General features: G+C 34.8%; 1 protein-coding gene across 3 annotated transcripts in view; it reads left to right on the top strand.

Moving 5' to 3' along the window:
- Nucleotides 1-15,411, top strand: part of Mgat4c (MGAT4 family member C) — a 160,015-nt gene that overhangs the window by 64,174 nt on the left and 80,430 nt on the right. For 2 of the 3 annotated variants that reach the window (XM_013350306.2, XM_026784575.1), the window contains exon 1: nucleotides 11,066-11,163. The exons of the other annotated variant lie outside the window; for it this stretch is intronic. The gene's annotated coding sequence lies outside the window, so the exon portion shown is untranslated. Of the gene's footprint in view, nucleotides 1-11,065; nucleotides 11,164-15,411 lie in introns of those variants that run through there. 3 annotated transcript variants of the gene reach the window in all.

The following is a 15,411-nucleotide window of genomic DNA, read 5'->3' as shown; positions in this document are numbered from 1 at the left end:
AGAGACAGAGACAGAGATATTTTGATACCCATTTTCTTCCAACAAAATATATACTATGTAGCTAATTAAATAAATTATCATTGTTAAAATAAAATAAAAATAAATTAGATAGGATTCGATAGGATAGGCCAGTGAATTGTTCCAAGCAAGCATTGAGAGAGTTTCCCGGTGGTTTTCAGCAAAGAAAGTCCTGCTTGCAACAGTTAGGCTACAAACCTACTAAAATTAAAAAATAAAAAAAAAAAGATTGTACTGTGACTCATTGATGAATACTCTTGCAGGCATGCTCAGACCCTTGATAGAGAAAACTAAAGAAGCGATGGTTGTTCAAGTACTGCCCCATCGTTGTTAAAATTTCATGGTATCTCCTGTGCTTTCCTTCAGAATGAATGTCCCTTATATGCTCAGGCTATGAAGGGATAGTACAAAACATCTTTGTCCATCCTTTAATCTGTAGCCTCTTAAAAAATGTACTTAATTTCTTCTATGTGAGTAAGTATTTTGCCTGTGTGCCCACATAGATCATACCGGACCTCTGGATGGTTGTGAGCTGGGATTTTGGTCCTGAAAATGGAACCTGGGTCCTCTGCATGACCAGCAAGTCCTAGTAACTGCTGAGGCACTTCTCCAGTTCATGCTCTAAATTTTTTGTGTGGACACATCCTCATGTCGCACCTTGTATAAATAACCTATAACTAAGTGTATAGAAGACAGTGTGTTCCTAACCTTCCTGAATCCCGTTTCTGACACACAGGGTTTCTTTGTTATAACTGGAAGTAGTTAGGGAAGCTCTATTTGTAGCAGGAAAATTATTCTGTTTCTTTTAATGGCACACCCCTCTCTCTCTCTCTCTCTCTGTCTCTCTCTCTGTGTCTCTCTGTCTCTGTCTCTCTGTCTCTGTGTGTGTGTGTGCGCGCGTGTGTGCGCGCGCGCGCGTGTATGTTTGTTGGAGAGGAAGGGGAAGGTTTATTTCAGCTTACAGTCAGAGTCCATCATGAAGGAAATTCAGGGGAAGATCTTGGGCAGGACCCTGAAAGCATGAACTGAAGCAGAGACAATAGAACACTGCTTATGAGCTTGCACCTGTCTTGTTCAGCTTGCTTCTTTATACAACCCAGGACCAGCCGCCCACGCAGGTATAAGCCCACAGTGGGCTGGGCCCTTCCTTAATGAATTTTGTTTTCTATGCTCCTAAAGTAATTATTTTACATTGAGAGAGAGAGAGAGAGAGAGAGAGAGAGAGAGAGAGAGAGAGAGAGAGAGAGAGAGGAGAGAATAAATGTCCAGCAAATTAACATGAAACACATCTCTTTTCTGTTATTTTCAATCATCTCCGAATATGAACACAATTAATTTCCTGACATAGTAGTCCATAATGAAACATGATTTCCAGAGAAAACACCTTCTGAACACCTGATTATCTCAGGACCATGGATGTTTTCGCAGAATTAGAATGTAATTAGATCTAGGTTTGGCCAAACTCCGGCGAAGGATTTGAGGATCTGCTAGGACGTAATGAATGTCTAATTGTTAGTAATTATGTTGTTTAGCTTCATGCACAATCCAATTTATTTTATTTTTTGCAGGAGAGCCCATGCCAATTATACTCTGGCCACAACTGTCAAAGCTATCAACAAATTAAATACTGATTGTTAGGGCTGCATGATAATGGCCTCTGAACAATTTGCATAAAGTATGCAGGCTCTTAAGCGAGAAAAAAAAAAAGCAAGTCTGTGCTGAATGTTGTATCTCCCTTGTCACTTCTAATTACCCCCTAATAGCTAGCTTGGCCAGAATTTAATGCACACACTGGAGATGGATAGGCATATGAGTACCACAGACGTATTTCTTACTCTTGTTTAAAATATTTAGGGACGATTTAAAAATCTTACGGCCTGAGAGAAAATTGAACAAGATTTGGCATTTAAACCTCTCTGGGTCTACAGAGTTGCTCATCCTTTGCATTACTGCAGCTGAACTGAACCTTTCCTGTTTCCCTACTGCTGCTTTGTTTTCCTGTAAATTCCTCAGCTCAATTGCAGCTGCGGCAATGCAACATGGAAAATGGGCCTATAAAGTTCTGATTGTTTTATTGATTAAATATTTCTTCTCATAAAGCGCTCCTTAAAGTAGAAAATAATTCAACATCTCCAAGGACTGGTTTCCCAGTTGAACCTATGAATATTTTTAATGTTCTTGTTGCAGAGACAACTTCAACAACTTGGAATACGTGAAACAAAGCACGCGACCTCCAGTAAACCCTTACCATAATGCTCATTATGCCCCTTTAGCGGAGACCATACAGCAAAGATATGTCACTGGAAATATGTTACAGGTTACTGTGGTGATATAGGATACCGAGTCTCCGATGAAATGATTCCTCAGAGCGAAGGCATCCGGGTGTAATTCATTGGAACAATAGCTCTTAGTGCTATACAGTACATCACGAAGATGACAAGTTCGTGATGGAATGTAATTCATAATCCCCTCAGTCAGACACTCCAATTTTTCCCTGACCCAAGGAACATTTCGTCTCTATTTTAATAATAGTACCATTACTCTTCTTTTGGTAGTAAATAGATATAAGAGCTACACTTGAGGGCATAGGCGGCGGCATGGTTTTGATTAAGGAAAGTATCCGCAGCATGGTACAGAGCCTTCCTGGTGAAAGAAAGACTTGGCTTGGTCAACCAGAAAAACATTCATTTGCTTATCAGCATTCAATTCCTAAGAAAAATTAAACAAAACAAATATGAAATCCTCATTTTTAGATAGACAACACTTTCATGTTGTGTGTGAAAGTAAAAAAGATATGTGGGCTAGAAGGCATACTTTGGGCTGAGCTATGTCAAACAATCTTTGCTCACACTCATTTACTCTCGCCTTAGTGGTGTCTTCAGGGCGATATAGGCCAGCTTGCTGATCTGCAACTCCAGAATAGAGCTCTATGAAGATCTTCATTTATTCCACTGGAACTTAGGGATATAAATTTTGCGTGAGATAGAGGTAGGATTCGCAATGGAGTGGTAAGCATGCTTCCTTAGCTAAAAAGAGCATCCTGAAAGTGAACCACATCAATCATGATTACAATGACATCCCAATCCCACTTGGCTTCACCTTCCTTCCACCAGCTCCTGTTGCTATTTATCTTGATTCAGAATATTATCTACCCGTTAACAAGACATGGTTAGTGTTTAAAGTTCTGCAAACAATAATTTTTATCTTCTTTATTTCTTATCTCTATTTGTTCCTACCATGGTTTTAAAATGTTCTATATACAAAAATGAATATTTCATATTTGTATTCTTGATTTTTTTAGCAATAGAATGCAGATAAACTAAATTAAACTAAAAACTCTTGAGGATCCTAATAACATATAGTCTTATAACCACAGCTACTTAGGAGGCTGAGATAAGAAAATCACAGACTCAAGGTTAGCCTTGGATATAGAGTGAGTTCAAGGTAATTTAAGCAATTTAGTATTGTTGGGAGCAGTGAATGCCGAGATCCTGAATTTCTTGTAAACAACTTGTTTTCCCCTGAACTGAGTGCCTACAGCTGCTCTGTGCACGAGACTCTCAGGAGTTTCTAATGGCAGGGGAATGGTTTCTGGTGCTTTTGGCTGGGGCGTTGCTATCTCTATATAAGCTGCCCCTGGACACAATAAAGGGGGCATTCTTGGGCCATTCTGGCATCAAGGAAGACCCGTGTTTCTCTCTGTCTGTGAATCTTTGTGAGTTTCAATCTCCAGCCCCTTACTCAGTTCACGAACTGTATGGCGGCGCCAAGAGCAAAGACAAGCCTCGTGTGTCCCATAGTATGATCATGTCCCAAAGAGGGGACAAGGAGAGTCTCATTATAGAGAAAAACTTCAAATGTGTAAAGTGATAATATTTTTCCTGAGAGAGGAATTTCCTTCTCTTTGCTACCCCCCTAAAAAATCCTAAGTATAAATTTTCTCCCCTTTTCCATCTATTTATTTATATATCTCCCATAGCAACTTATCTGTACCCATATTAGAATTTCTTGGACTACTCTTTTGCGTTTCCCTCCTGTTTTGGATAGTCATGTCCCATTATAAATTGGTTTTACCTAGGAAATCTTTACCCTTAATGATGACCTTGATGTATGGTGATTTTTTATAAGTGAATGATAGTAGCAGAGATACTTCTTAAGCTACATCACTTGTGAACTATACTATTATCCTACTTTGCTAAGCATAAATATAGGTACTTACATTTGTATGCAAAAAGTGACTCTCTTTAGAAATGGGGTGATAACTATATTAGATCAAGATGTTTAAGGGTATATCACTGACTGGACACTTTAATGAACAGAATTCACACATGTATATAAATTTTACATTATTATATATACATTGTATATTTATATTATATAATGTATATTCTGTTCATTAAAGTATTCAGTCAGTGATAAACCCTTAAACATGTATTTTTCTGGAGAACAGAATAGCCAACAAACTTAGTTTCCTGTGAGAACCCTTCTTGGCTTTTAGAAAGGATATTTTTCTTGTGTTCTCACAAGAACCTTTGTTCTGTGCGTCAGTGGAGAGGAAATATGCACTCTGATGTCTTGCAATCATGGAAAGAACTTGTATACATGTGGGCAAGTCGTCTTAAAGGGAAAATGGAGAAACAACCAGCTTTTCACTACTCGGGGAGGAGACCTCGTCTCTCAACTATGAATCTTGACTACATTGGCTGGATTTTCTTCATTGACTGTTTTAGTCCTGCTTTCTCTCTTCAGAATGTATACCATGGCTTAAGGTTTCATGGTGACATCATCACCTGAATTGTAAACATAAAAGATAGCTGTCACTAGCTGATCTTAAATTCCAATTACCTTTTGATGAAACAATAGCATCATTCCTCTGGGTGGTGGTGGCATATGCCTTTAAACCCAGCACTTGGGAAGTAAAGGCAGACAGATCTCTGAGTTCAAGTACAACATGTTTGATAAAGCAACTTCCAGGGCAGTCAGAGCTACACAGATAAACCCTATTTCAAAAACTTTAGGCAAGAAAAAAAAAATAAAACAAAACAAAAAAACCCACATACACACACAAAACAAACCAAAGCCAGAGAATCCTTCTAGCTTCACATCAAAAGTATGTCATTAAATGAATAGATTGCAGCCATTAGAAAGGTCACAGAATTGGCAACAATTCATGCTTCTACATGTGAGCATTGCTCAGAACCTGTAAACAGAGATTGCTTGTTCTATTCCTGGTTGCTGACACCTGAATAATCACCCAGAAACCATATTAATTACAATACTACTTGGCCTATTAGCTCAGGATTCTTACTAGCTAACTCTTACATCTTACATTAACCTATTTCTTTTAACCTGTGTATCACCATGAGACTGTGGCCTACAGGTAAGACTCCAGTGTCTGTCTCCTATGGCAGCTACATGGCTTCTCCCCGACTCTGCCTACTCTATCTATTTATCTCTGGATTTCCCTGCCTGGCTTTACTCTGCTAAGGTATTGACCAAAGAAGCTTTATTCATTATCCAGCAGAAGGACATCCCATATCAAAAACCTGATAAGAAACAACCGCCTTGGATCAAGGATTCTAGTAACAGACTTTTATTGGAGAAATTTAAAAGAAATTTAAATTTTTTGAAGGCGCACTCAATTGGCCTCAGAGATTAGAGAGACTTCCAGTTTTAGAGTTCCACTAGCAGGTGTGTCTTAGAAACACACACCTTTTTGCCACTTGAATTGTAATATCTTTTTGATTTAAATTACATGCTTTTAGTTATGATCCACTTAACACCTCTCAAACTTAAATAGCTTTTTTTTTCCTTTATGACTGAAAAGTTGAATTTAAATGATAGGTGTAGGTGGTAATTGGTGAAATGCATTTTATAGTACAACTCAGAGAATTAGGGGGCATCCAAAGAGGCGATCACTAAACCCTTTACCCACAGCTAATGGAAAAATGTTCGGCTTATAGCTGACCCTTAAAATATTGAGTAAAACTGTCAATTATAACTGTTAACAGCCATCCACAGTCTTCACTGTATTTTACACAGAGATATGGAAGAATAGATGTGGCATAAAGTTATGATCAGCATTTGAAATCGGAAAATCTTCTGTTAAATATCTCAGTGTTCAGCTTTTAATTATCACTCAATTTAGTTTGAAGAAAATTCATATCAGTAGACATTACTATTTGAACTTCATTTTCTTTTTCTTAATATTGCTTGATAAAAATCTATCTCAGTAAGGTTTGTGTCTATGTAAGAAAGTCATTTCTTTGAAAACCTTATTTGTTGTATGTTAGAATCAGATTGTACAAATACCCACTAACTATATGTGACTTACAAAATGGTGTGCTTAAACTTACCACAGGTATTCTTATATGATGCTTACCACAATGGTCGATGAAGGCAACAGCATCAATAACAAAGCAGAGAAACATTTGCTCTTTGGTTGTATGTTTGGAGGATAGGTATTACAAGGACATGGACATTTGTGATAAAAACTGATCAGAAGTATGTGTGTTTGTACATGAGTAAAAATGGACTTTCCAATTTCCGTGTACATAGTATGCACTGACACTGTCATGTACTTTCTGTATGCTATAAATGAATTTGCACAAAGCAATATATAACTGACTTCATCAGTTATGAAGGCTGTGAGGGGAGTGTTTTCCACAAATATGACACTTCTTCTGAGGTAAAAGCAAAATTTGAAAATTGGGGAAAATACAGTATAAACAATTGGAAAAGTCAATGAAAGCCCTGATTGATTTTTAAGGCAGCCCTCCCCCAATCCAGCAATATCAACAGCTGAAAGGTCATTGTGATAGTATCATTTAAAATGAGTAAAAAGAAAAAAGCATGTACAAAATCCTGGGAGCAAGTTAAGGAATTGAGGTGCAGTGTCATTACAGCTTGGGATGGAGAAGTTAGACCATAAAAAATTCAGAGACAATGTTAGATTTCCAGAATTCATATGGCAATCATTAAGAAGCCATTATATAATTGAAAAAAATGAATAAGTTACTTAATAGGGTTTGTGTTTGTAAAGAGTTACATCACAAAAACAGATAAGAAATATAGCAGACCCAAACTAAAGGTTCTTGATATAAATGAAACCCTAGTAATTCTTATAATCTAGAGACTAGTTATGAATATAAGACTCGTGTAAATATTTGGAATATTATTTAAATCCTCCTGCTAAACCGAAGTTTTATATGTTAGGCTTCTAATATTTCTACTCTTGATATTTGAAGAAATCTTAGACTTACTCATCAGAAGATTATATATATATTGAATGTGTTAATTTGTAAAGAATCATGAGTTACCAAATATTTGTCATCATAAGAATATATAAATAAGTTGCAACTTTCCCCAGAATTTGAAAAGATAATAAAGTTATATTATATTTACATTATGAAATAATTCATAACCTTATAATTTTAAACATCATAACTTTAATTGACCTAAATAAAGACCCAGGACATAATTGTTGTGTCAACAGAAGAAAATCATAGAACATTATGAATACTATTATCTTTTATTTATATTTTAAGTGCAAAACAAGTGAACAAGACAATTTAGAAATGCAGAAAAATGATGAATTTTAAGTAGTTTTAGAAAATAAGTGATAAAAGTATAAGCAAAAGAAAATTCTCATTATCTGGCTCAAGACGGAATTGAATAGGGTAATGGTGAAGAGTACAGTACATTTTTATACTAGATGTACATAAATAAATATTTTAGTATTTATGGTTTATATTTCATATAATTTTGTAATGTTTATGATTGGCACATATTTAATTGCAAATAAACTTTGGACATAAAATTATTAAATTCAAGCCTGCCATTTTAAATATTATTAATACAATCTCATAAATGTAACAGGTTAGTTATGCTATAAGCAAGGCCTGAAGACAAAGGAAGAAAAAGTTGAAAGTGACCCTAAAAGGCTGTGGAATTTTTGAGCAGCCTTGAGAACTTCGTCATAGATTTTTCTTCTGAAATCCATAGACAAGTGACATTACTTCTGTCCATGATTCTTGGTACCTTTCTATGTTGTTCTTTGAGTATTACTCATAAAAATTCAGATGACTGTAGTCAGCCAAATAAACATACTTATAATCTTCTGCTAGGTTTGAACATCCCTTTGGTATCATCGTGTACATTTTGTTTATAAAAAAGGATATGACTAATAATTCCCTTGCTAATTTTACTCCAGAGAACACTGCTGTGGTATAAATATGTCCCACAAAGATTGTGGATTGTGAACCTAGTCCCAGTATTTACCTGTTAATGTTTGGAGCTTAGACATTTGGTGTGTAATTAGTGTTGTATAAAGTCATTTATGCAAATGATAGAATACATGATATTATGAGAAAACAAAGAGATACTCAAGATTGTATATTCATTCTTATTCTTTTGTCACAAGGTATCCCAGGTCATCTAATGTCATCACAGGAGAGCACATACCAGATGTAGCCTTGTAGGTATTGTAATTTTCAGCCACCAGAACTGTAATACATAAATATTTGTTTTTAATAAGGAGGCCAGGCTCAGGAATCCTGTTACAACAAAAGATTAGTTGGTTTATATTTATTAGGTAATACATAAAATGCAAAATTGGAATTGAGTTAGATCATTATTTCTTTTTGAGCTGTGTTATCTTTTTCAGACATTCAAATGCTAATTGTGGGTAAGTAGATATTTTCTGTAAATCTCAAAGTAAATTCTAGCCTAGGGAAAAACTTATGACATTAGATAGAGATAGCTGAAAATTTATATGGATGACATATATTGTGACTGAGAAAATGATTCGAGGCTGAGTACTTAAGAAGTCACACACTTTTATATTGGGAGAAGAAGGAAAAGTTGACAAGGATAATGACGAAGAAAAGCCAGAAATTATGTGGAAGATGGAAGAGGGCAGCATCTTGGGTCATACGTTGAGAAGCAGAAAATGTCATAAGAATTTATGTTTTGTTTGTTTGAAACATGTTACCTGAGAATTGATTGAAGAAGTAGGTAAGAGGGAGAGATAAAACAAAAGTGTAGCTTTAAGAAAAGGCACAGTAACACTTTGGTTTCTTATGCACAGTCTGAAGTTAAAATCGATCCTGACAGCTGTTTCTGATAAATGAGATTGTATGGATTTTGATAGTTCTCCTAGCAGGACAAGATCGAGTTTTCCTATTTACTGAAGTTGAGACCCTTTTCTTTTCTCTGAAAAGGGGGTGATTGTTGTCTGTAGATAGGCCTGAAAATTCCACTACATTTCCAAGAATCCAGAATCACAGGAAGTAACTGGATAGCGCAAAAATGAAATGTTTACTATGTTCAGAGGCTATCTAGGCAAAGAATCAAAAAGTCCCTGCTAAAGATGGCATCATAGTATCCAAAGAGAGGTTTTCAGTGTGCTCAGTTATGTCAAACATTCATAAGAGTTTAAGGTAGGCTGAGAACTGACAATGATGAATTTGAATAAATATACTTGATTAAAGATGGCAATGGTTATATGACAAATGATAATTTATAAGAACTTGAACTTTGTCCTTTATGCTGGAAGAAATCAACGAATAGTTTTAAGAAGGAGCCTGACAAATCATATTGGCAATTATCTCAGTGAAGACAATATAATGACAGATGATGATACTTTATCAAAACCTGTGAAGATAGTGAAGATATAAAAGTAACAGGGAGGCATAGTAAATGCTTTTGGAATTAAGAAAAGGACTAAGGTTTCTTTCTCTTTTATTTAAGAAATACTTGTCCATATATTAAATAAGAAATGTTCAAAAGAAAAAAAGAATACATTGTAATAAATGCCAATAGACCTCAATATTTACAAAAATATAAACAAGTTGCTGATTTAATAGAATAATAAAAAAGGCTGATGAATATGCACCAATTCAACTTATTCAGTTGTCTAGGTTCTTTCCAAAATACCAGACAGCAAAATTATGAAAGCATATAATATTGTCAGTCAGTTATCTTGTGAAACAGCTTAATGAGTCAAATCATTTCCTATGTAAGCATGAGATTCTTCTGAGTTGAAACCTCTGCCCTCCTACAAAACTCTACATATGGCTTCATGCTCCTGTAACCCCTGATGTGGGAGTCAGAGTCAGTTAATAGGAACTTGATGACCCACCAGTGTAGCTAAAATAGCTACCTTCTAGTTCAGTGAGAGACCCTCTCTTCAGATAGCAATGGGAAGGACTATGGAAGGGGACATATGACAAAGGTTCCACATTCATGTACATCTCTGTGTCTATATAATCTAATATATAATATATATAATATAGAACTTAAGATTGATATATGCCAACATCTGCATGATATTTAAATGTCATTAGATCAAGGAGAATACAAGCATTTTGACGGAGCCAGAATTTGATCAGTTTTATAGTAAAAACATAAATCAAAGCATTATGTTGTTATCTAACAGTCTTTAAACATGTGAAGCAAAGGACACCTTCAGGGGTAAGGAAGTTTCCTTTCCAAAGTTCTGCTGAAATACTCCATTGTAGAGTAGCCTGCTATTAGATCTCTGCCTGTGACAAATGGCTCTCAGCCACTGTCTCTCCACTGTCTGTCTCCCCAACCTTGGACATCAGCATTCTTCTATGAATGCATTAGTCATTCATGAATAATGACATAAAAGCTTAGCAATGCTCCAGACAGAGAGCCTTCTATTATACTTTCCTAACAGCCATTAATATCTATAACACTCAGCAGTTTTCTAATTTTCTTTTCTAAAGGACGAGCTATAACTGTCTGACAGAGTAGCATGAGGTCCAAAACTACTACCGGTTTCATTAGTGAATGTGAGAAAAGAAAATAAGTGGAAAAAAAGGGCTGTACCACTATTAGGCACAAGAAACTGTGGCTTAAAAATAGAAGACAGGGAAGTGATTGTTGGATCTGAAGTACAAAGTACAACAGAATGCATTTCATTTTATAAAACCATTTGTTTGTCCTTATAAATATCTTAGATAATAAAGAATTTCTATGCTAGGTAATAATACTGGTTTCCTTTGCTTCCAGAAGGGACAGCATCAAATTGATCTTCCACTTGCTATGAACTCTCAGTAAATTGCCAAGTTCTATCAATGGTTTAGAAGACAAAGCAAGTAGAAACATCTCCATTTACAAGTAAGGAGACTATAAGTATTTTCAAAGATGAAATGGTTTACATGAAGGCTAACTAATTCTCTGGGGAAGGTAATTTCTCCTGCTCTCATCATTCTCTCATTCCCTTTGTTCTTTGTCTAAGCTGTGGACCCATGAGCTTTCCCTTTTCATGTTAGCATCTCCATCAGTACATCACTGTTTAAGGCTTATTTAAACAGCCACGTTGATGCAGTTTCGTGGGCATATCCTCTATGGTATTTCCAGGAGGTACAAACTAACACCATCTTGACTATGCCTCTGGCTCCTCACAGTGTTTCTTTCTTCTTCTGCAGTGATCCCTGAGACTTAGGTGCAGGAATCATGTTATAGGAAACAGAAGGAAGACTGTCATTTGGACTTTGGTCAGAATTTGTTGCTATTTTATTCTTTTTATTAGTTAAAGTACAGAGACCAAGCCAAAGCTTATGGAGTTTTCTAAAGAGAAAAGGAGAAAAAAAAAAAAAAGAATCTATACAGTCTACAAAAGCAGTGAACTGATTGAAGCCTGTATTTCTTTTTGTTGGTACAGATTAATTACCATCATAGCATGAGTTTATTTAATAAAAATGTAAACAATTTTGGTATTTTATGACAACATGTTCAAGTAATAGTTCATGTCAACATACTTTTAAAACATGCTTGGTATCATGAGCTTCATGGTCAAAGTTACTTTCTAAGTTCACAAAAGGAAAAAGAATATTTCATTTGAGGTTTTGAAAAGTGGAACTCACTGATATAAAAGGTTAAAAGTAAATAATGGAACAGGAATGGTTACACTGGGTTAGGAAAACAGAGCATAGATAGAGGAGGAATATAGAAATGAATAATAACACTAAAGTCCCCTAAAAACAATATATAGATACTTACTGCCATAGAAGCATAGAACCTTGCTTAAAAGAAATAAGAATAAAAGAGATTGATATGTGGTGACCAGTGTGTGTTGTACAGGAAACCAAGAAAAAAAAAAGTTTTGCAGAGTATGTTTGAGTGCCTCCCCGAATGAGAACTGGCTTCTAACTTACCCGTGCACTGATGATGTGGGACACAGTTGTTTCCCTAAAGAAACCTTAGCAGCCATTTGGTCAACATGCTTTAATATCAAAGATGTGACTACCCAGTAACTTTTCAAACGTGCTTTTATTTCTTTTGAATTTCCTGTGTTGACAAAATTACATTAAAAATAATGTAATATTGTCTTCTTCGTACTTGAGTTTCTTGTTCCATAGACCATAGAACATATTTTCCATTGTTTTTAAAGAACTATACAACTTTGCCTGATACATGAAAGCTTTAGCACTTTTGTAATGTTGATGGTCCTGTTATTAAAACACATACACACACAGTAAGAGAATCATGGTGTCTTCAATAATTCCTACGATGTATTGCTGATTTTACTATTCCACCCAGCAGCAAGCATCCGCTCCAAGATTAATTGGAAGCCTAATGAAACCACTGTGAGCAACTAGATCATCTGCAGTGTTGATATTTCCGTAGCATAATGTTTACTTTCTCCATTTATATAATTAACTTTGATGAAACGCCTTGTGCAGTAATGCGGAGATGTTATAGATTAATTACTCATTTAATAGCCAGGATGAAATGTGTCATGTAAATTTTAAATACACCAATTAGGACTTTTTGCTTTGCTGCACTTACAATAAAATTGTAAGCTAGGAGTGATCACATAGGATAGTACATACTATTGAATACATAATAGCAAGAACATAATTTCAGTAGGGTTAGTAGATTTTGATTAGCCAGGATTTGGAACAGAAAAAACAAAGAGTGAATATATTTCTACAGTGAAATGTGGTATTATTTTTGCATAAAAGCATTTTTTTGATATTTTTAGTAATGATAATATAAATTATGAAAACTTTACATCCTGCAATAATTTCACAACTGTGAGTTCCTAAATTTTCAAAATAAGTGCAAACTATTTTTAAAAAAATGTTGCTGATTGTCTGGCAAAGGCATACTACCCCATAATTTTAAAATCAAAGACAGCTTTGAGTCTTAAGTGTATCGGTTTTTTTGTACAGGTTCAAAAAATTTAAGTCAGGAAAGAACCAAAACTAAGAAAATTACTACATAATTCATATGTGCATTTTCTTTGCTTTTAACAAAATACAATTAAAAAAATTGAAATGAACAATTTGTATAAACTTAGGCAAAGCATCCACTTCAACAACCTAGACAAATCGGTCATGCATTCATCAGACTTAAATACAGCTTGCTTTTATTCAAAGCTTTTCTCTTATTGTAAGCACAAACTATTGTCTTTTGCCACTCTGTTTTAAAAATTAGCATATGTTTACTTGTAAACTTAAGATTCTTGAAGTTGAGTTCTTTTACTGCATTTTGCACTATAACATAAATGTATTTCAGTTGAACTCTTCACTGTATATGAAAAATGTGAAGCAGATAATGGTATTATTGCTATCATGAAATTATTGTAACAGTGCCCGTGACATTTCCCTAAACTGTGGTTTGTGCCTTTCCAACTTTTTATTTAAAACAATTCTTAATATGAATGGAAATTTGCCATATATCTAAGATAATAGCATTTAGAGAGATTCCTAAAAGAGTGTAGCAATACATGTCATTAAATAAATTGTACCTAAAAAATTATCTTTAATAAAAATACTCTAAGTCTGTGAATAGGTCTTCTCTTTGAGGTTTCTGGGTTCCATCTCTCTTAAGCACTGTGGAGAGGGAAGAAAAGCTTCAGACCCACTTTACTGAATAGGAGTCCAACTGAAAGTGGAATTTTCCTTTAATATGCTATATCTCCTTTGCCTACCAATTCTGTTCCTGTCTCTTAAACGGTAAAACTGTGTAGCTTCATTGAGTAAATTTGATCTTCTTGAATTCTATTAAAGGAGCTTATTTCATAATCACCTCATTTTGCAGTGAATAGCAGAAAACGAGTTCAGTTTCATCACTAAAAAGTGTCTTTTCTATTCATAACAGACAACCGTTTTAGAATGGTATATTAACATTTTATATCTATATAAGTTCTTATGAAAATGTACAAGTGTTCCCAAAGGCATCTAACAAGATTATATTGCTTCCTAGTTATTTACTGTTTTAGTAACTTTGCCAGTATGAAGAGAATATATTTATTTAGTATGCTTTCATTTTAGTCCATGTACGTTTTCATGCTGGTCTTTGCTTTTCCTCAAACTACGGGTAATCTATCCTTTAAATATTGAGGTATAGAGATTTATCTGATTTAAAACTATAAAACTTTGTTTTATAAATATTCATATGGAAAGGTCTGAACTTGGCATTCAACTTTAACAACGGCTCAGCGAGCACACTGATGTTGGCACAGTAACTGTGCACATCACTACAAGGAGACTTCTGTCTTTTATATGTCCCTGTTAGCAAGCTAACCTTAGTATAACCCCATTCCAATAGCACTGTGAAGTTCAAGATAAAGAAAGGCTGGGAATTGGGGGATGCACAGAATCGATGAGTAATTTCTCCTCAATAGATACTTCCCAATAGCCTGTGACATGTGGTCCCCTGTGTCTAGAGTATGCTTTTCTTGCCATTTATACTTTTTTCATCTTGTTCTTTACAAAGTCTTAAGATTAGTACTGGACATTCCTAATTCCTGGAGCCAAAGATACTGATTTTTTTTTTTGTTCATTATCCCAAACACAACTTAATCAATTTTTAAAAGACTTGCCATGATACAGAACTAAAGTATAGAAATCAGGTGCGTCCTTTTAGGAAATAACTAGTAATACTTAAAAGGGCAGAGTGGGAAGGAAATCGGAGGAAGTGGAAATTTTTAATAAATAAATAAATTAAAAAAAATACTTAAGGAGTCTTTGCTTACATTGTGTCTGTTATGACTGCTTCTTCTTGTTGCTACAGTTAATTCCTTTTGAATCCTTTGTCTTATATTGCAAGATGGCCAGTTTTGCTTCTGTTCAGTTCATTGTTGTTTTTTGATAACACAATATCTTCCCTCATTCTTTTATGGTCTAATGTTTATTATTTCCTTCTTCCTCCAGTTTTTACTTGGGTTTTTTCTTACTTTTTTATTTTTAATAATTATATAATTGTAATAATTTATGGATACAAAATTAATTTTTATGAAGCTAAAATTTTGAAATAATCTGGGAACTGAGTCGTATTTACACAGTTAAGTTTTGCTGCTTTAGAAAAAAAGAAAAGTATTAAGGGAAGGGTGGAAGAGTAATAGAAAGCAGAAGA

The sequence above is a fragment of the Microtus ochrogaster genome, chromosome 24, assembly GCF_000317375.1.
Source record: "Microtus ochrogaster isolate Prairie Vole_2 chromosome 24, MicOch1.0, whole genome shotgun sequence".
Lineage (NCBI taxonomy): Eukaryota > Metazoa > Chordata > Mammalia > Rodentia > Cricetidae > Microtus > Microtus ochrogaster.
This window is presented reverse-complemented; position numbering and strand designations above follow the sequence as displayed.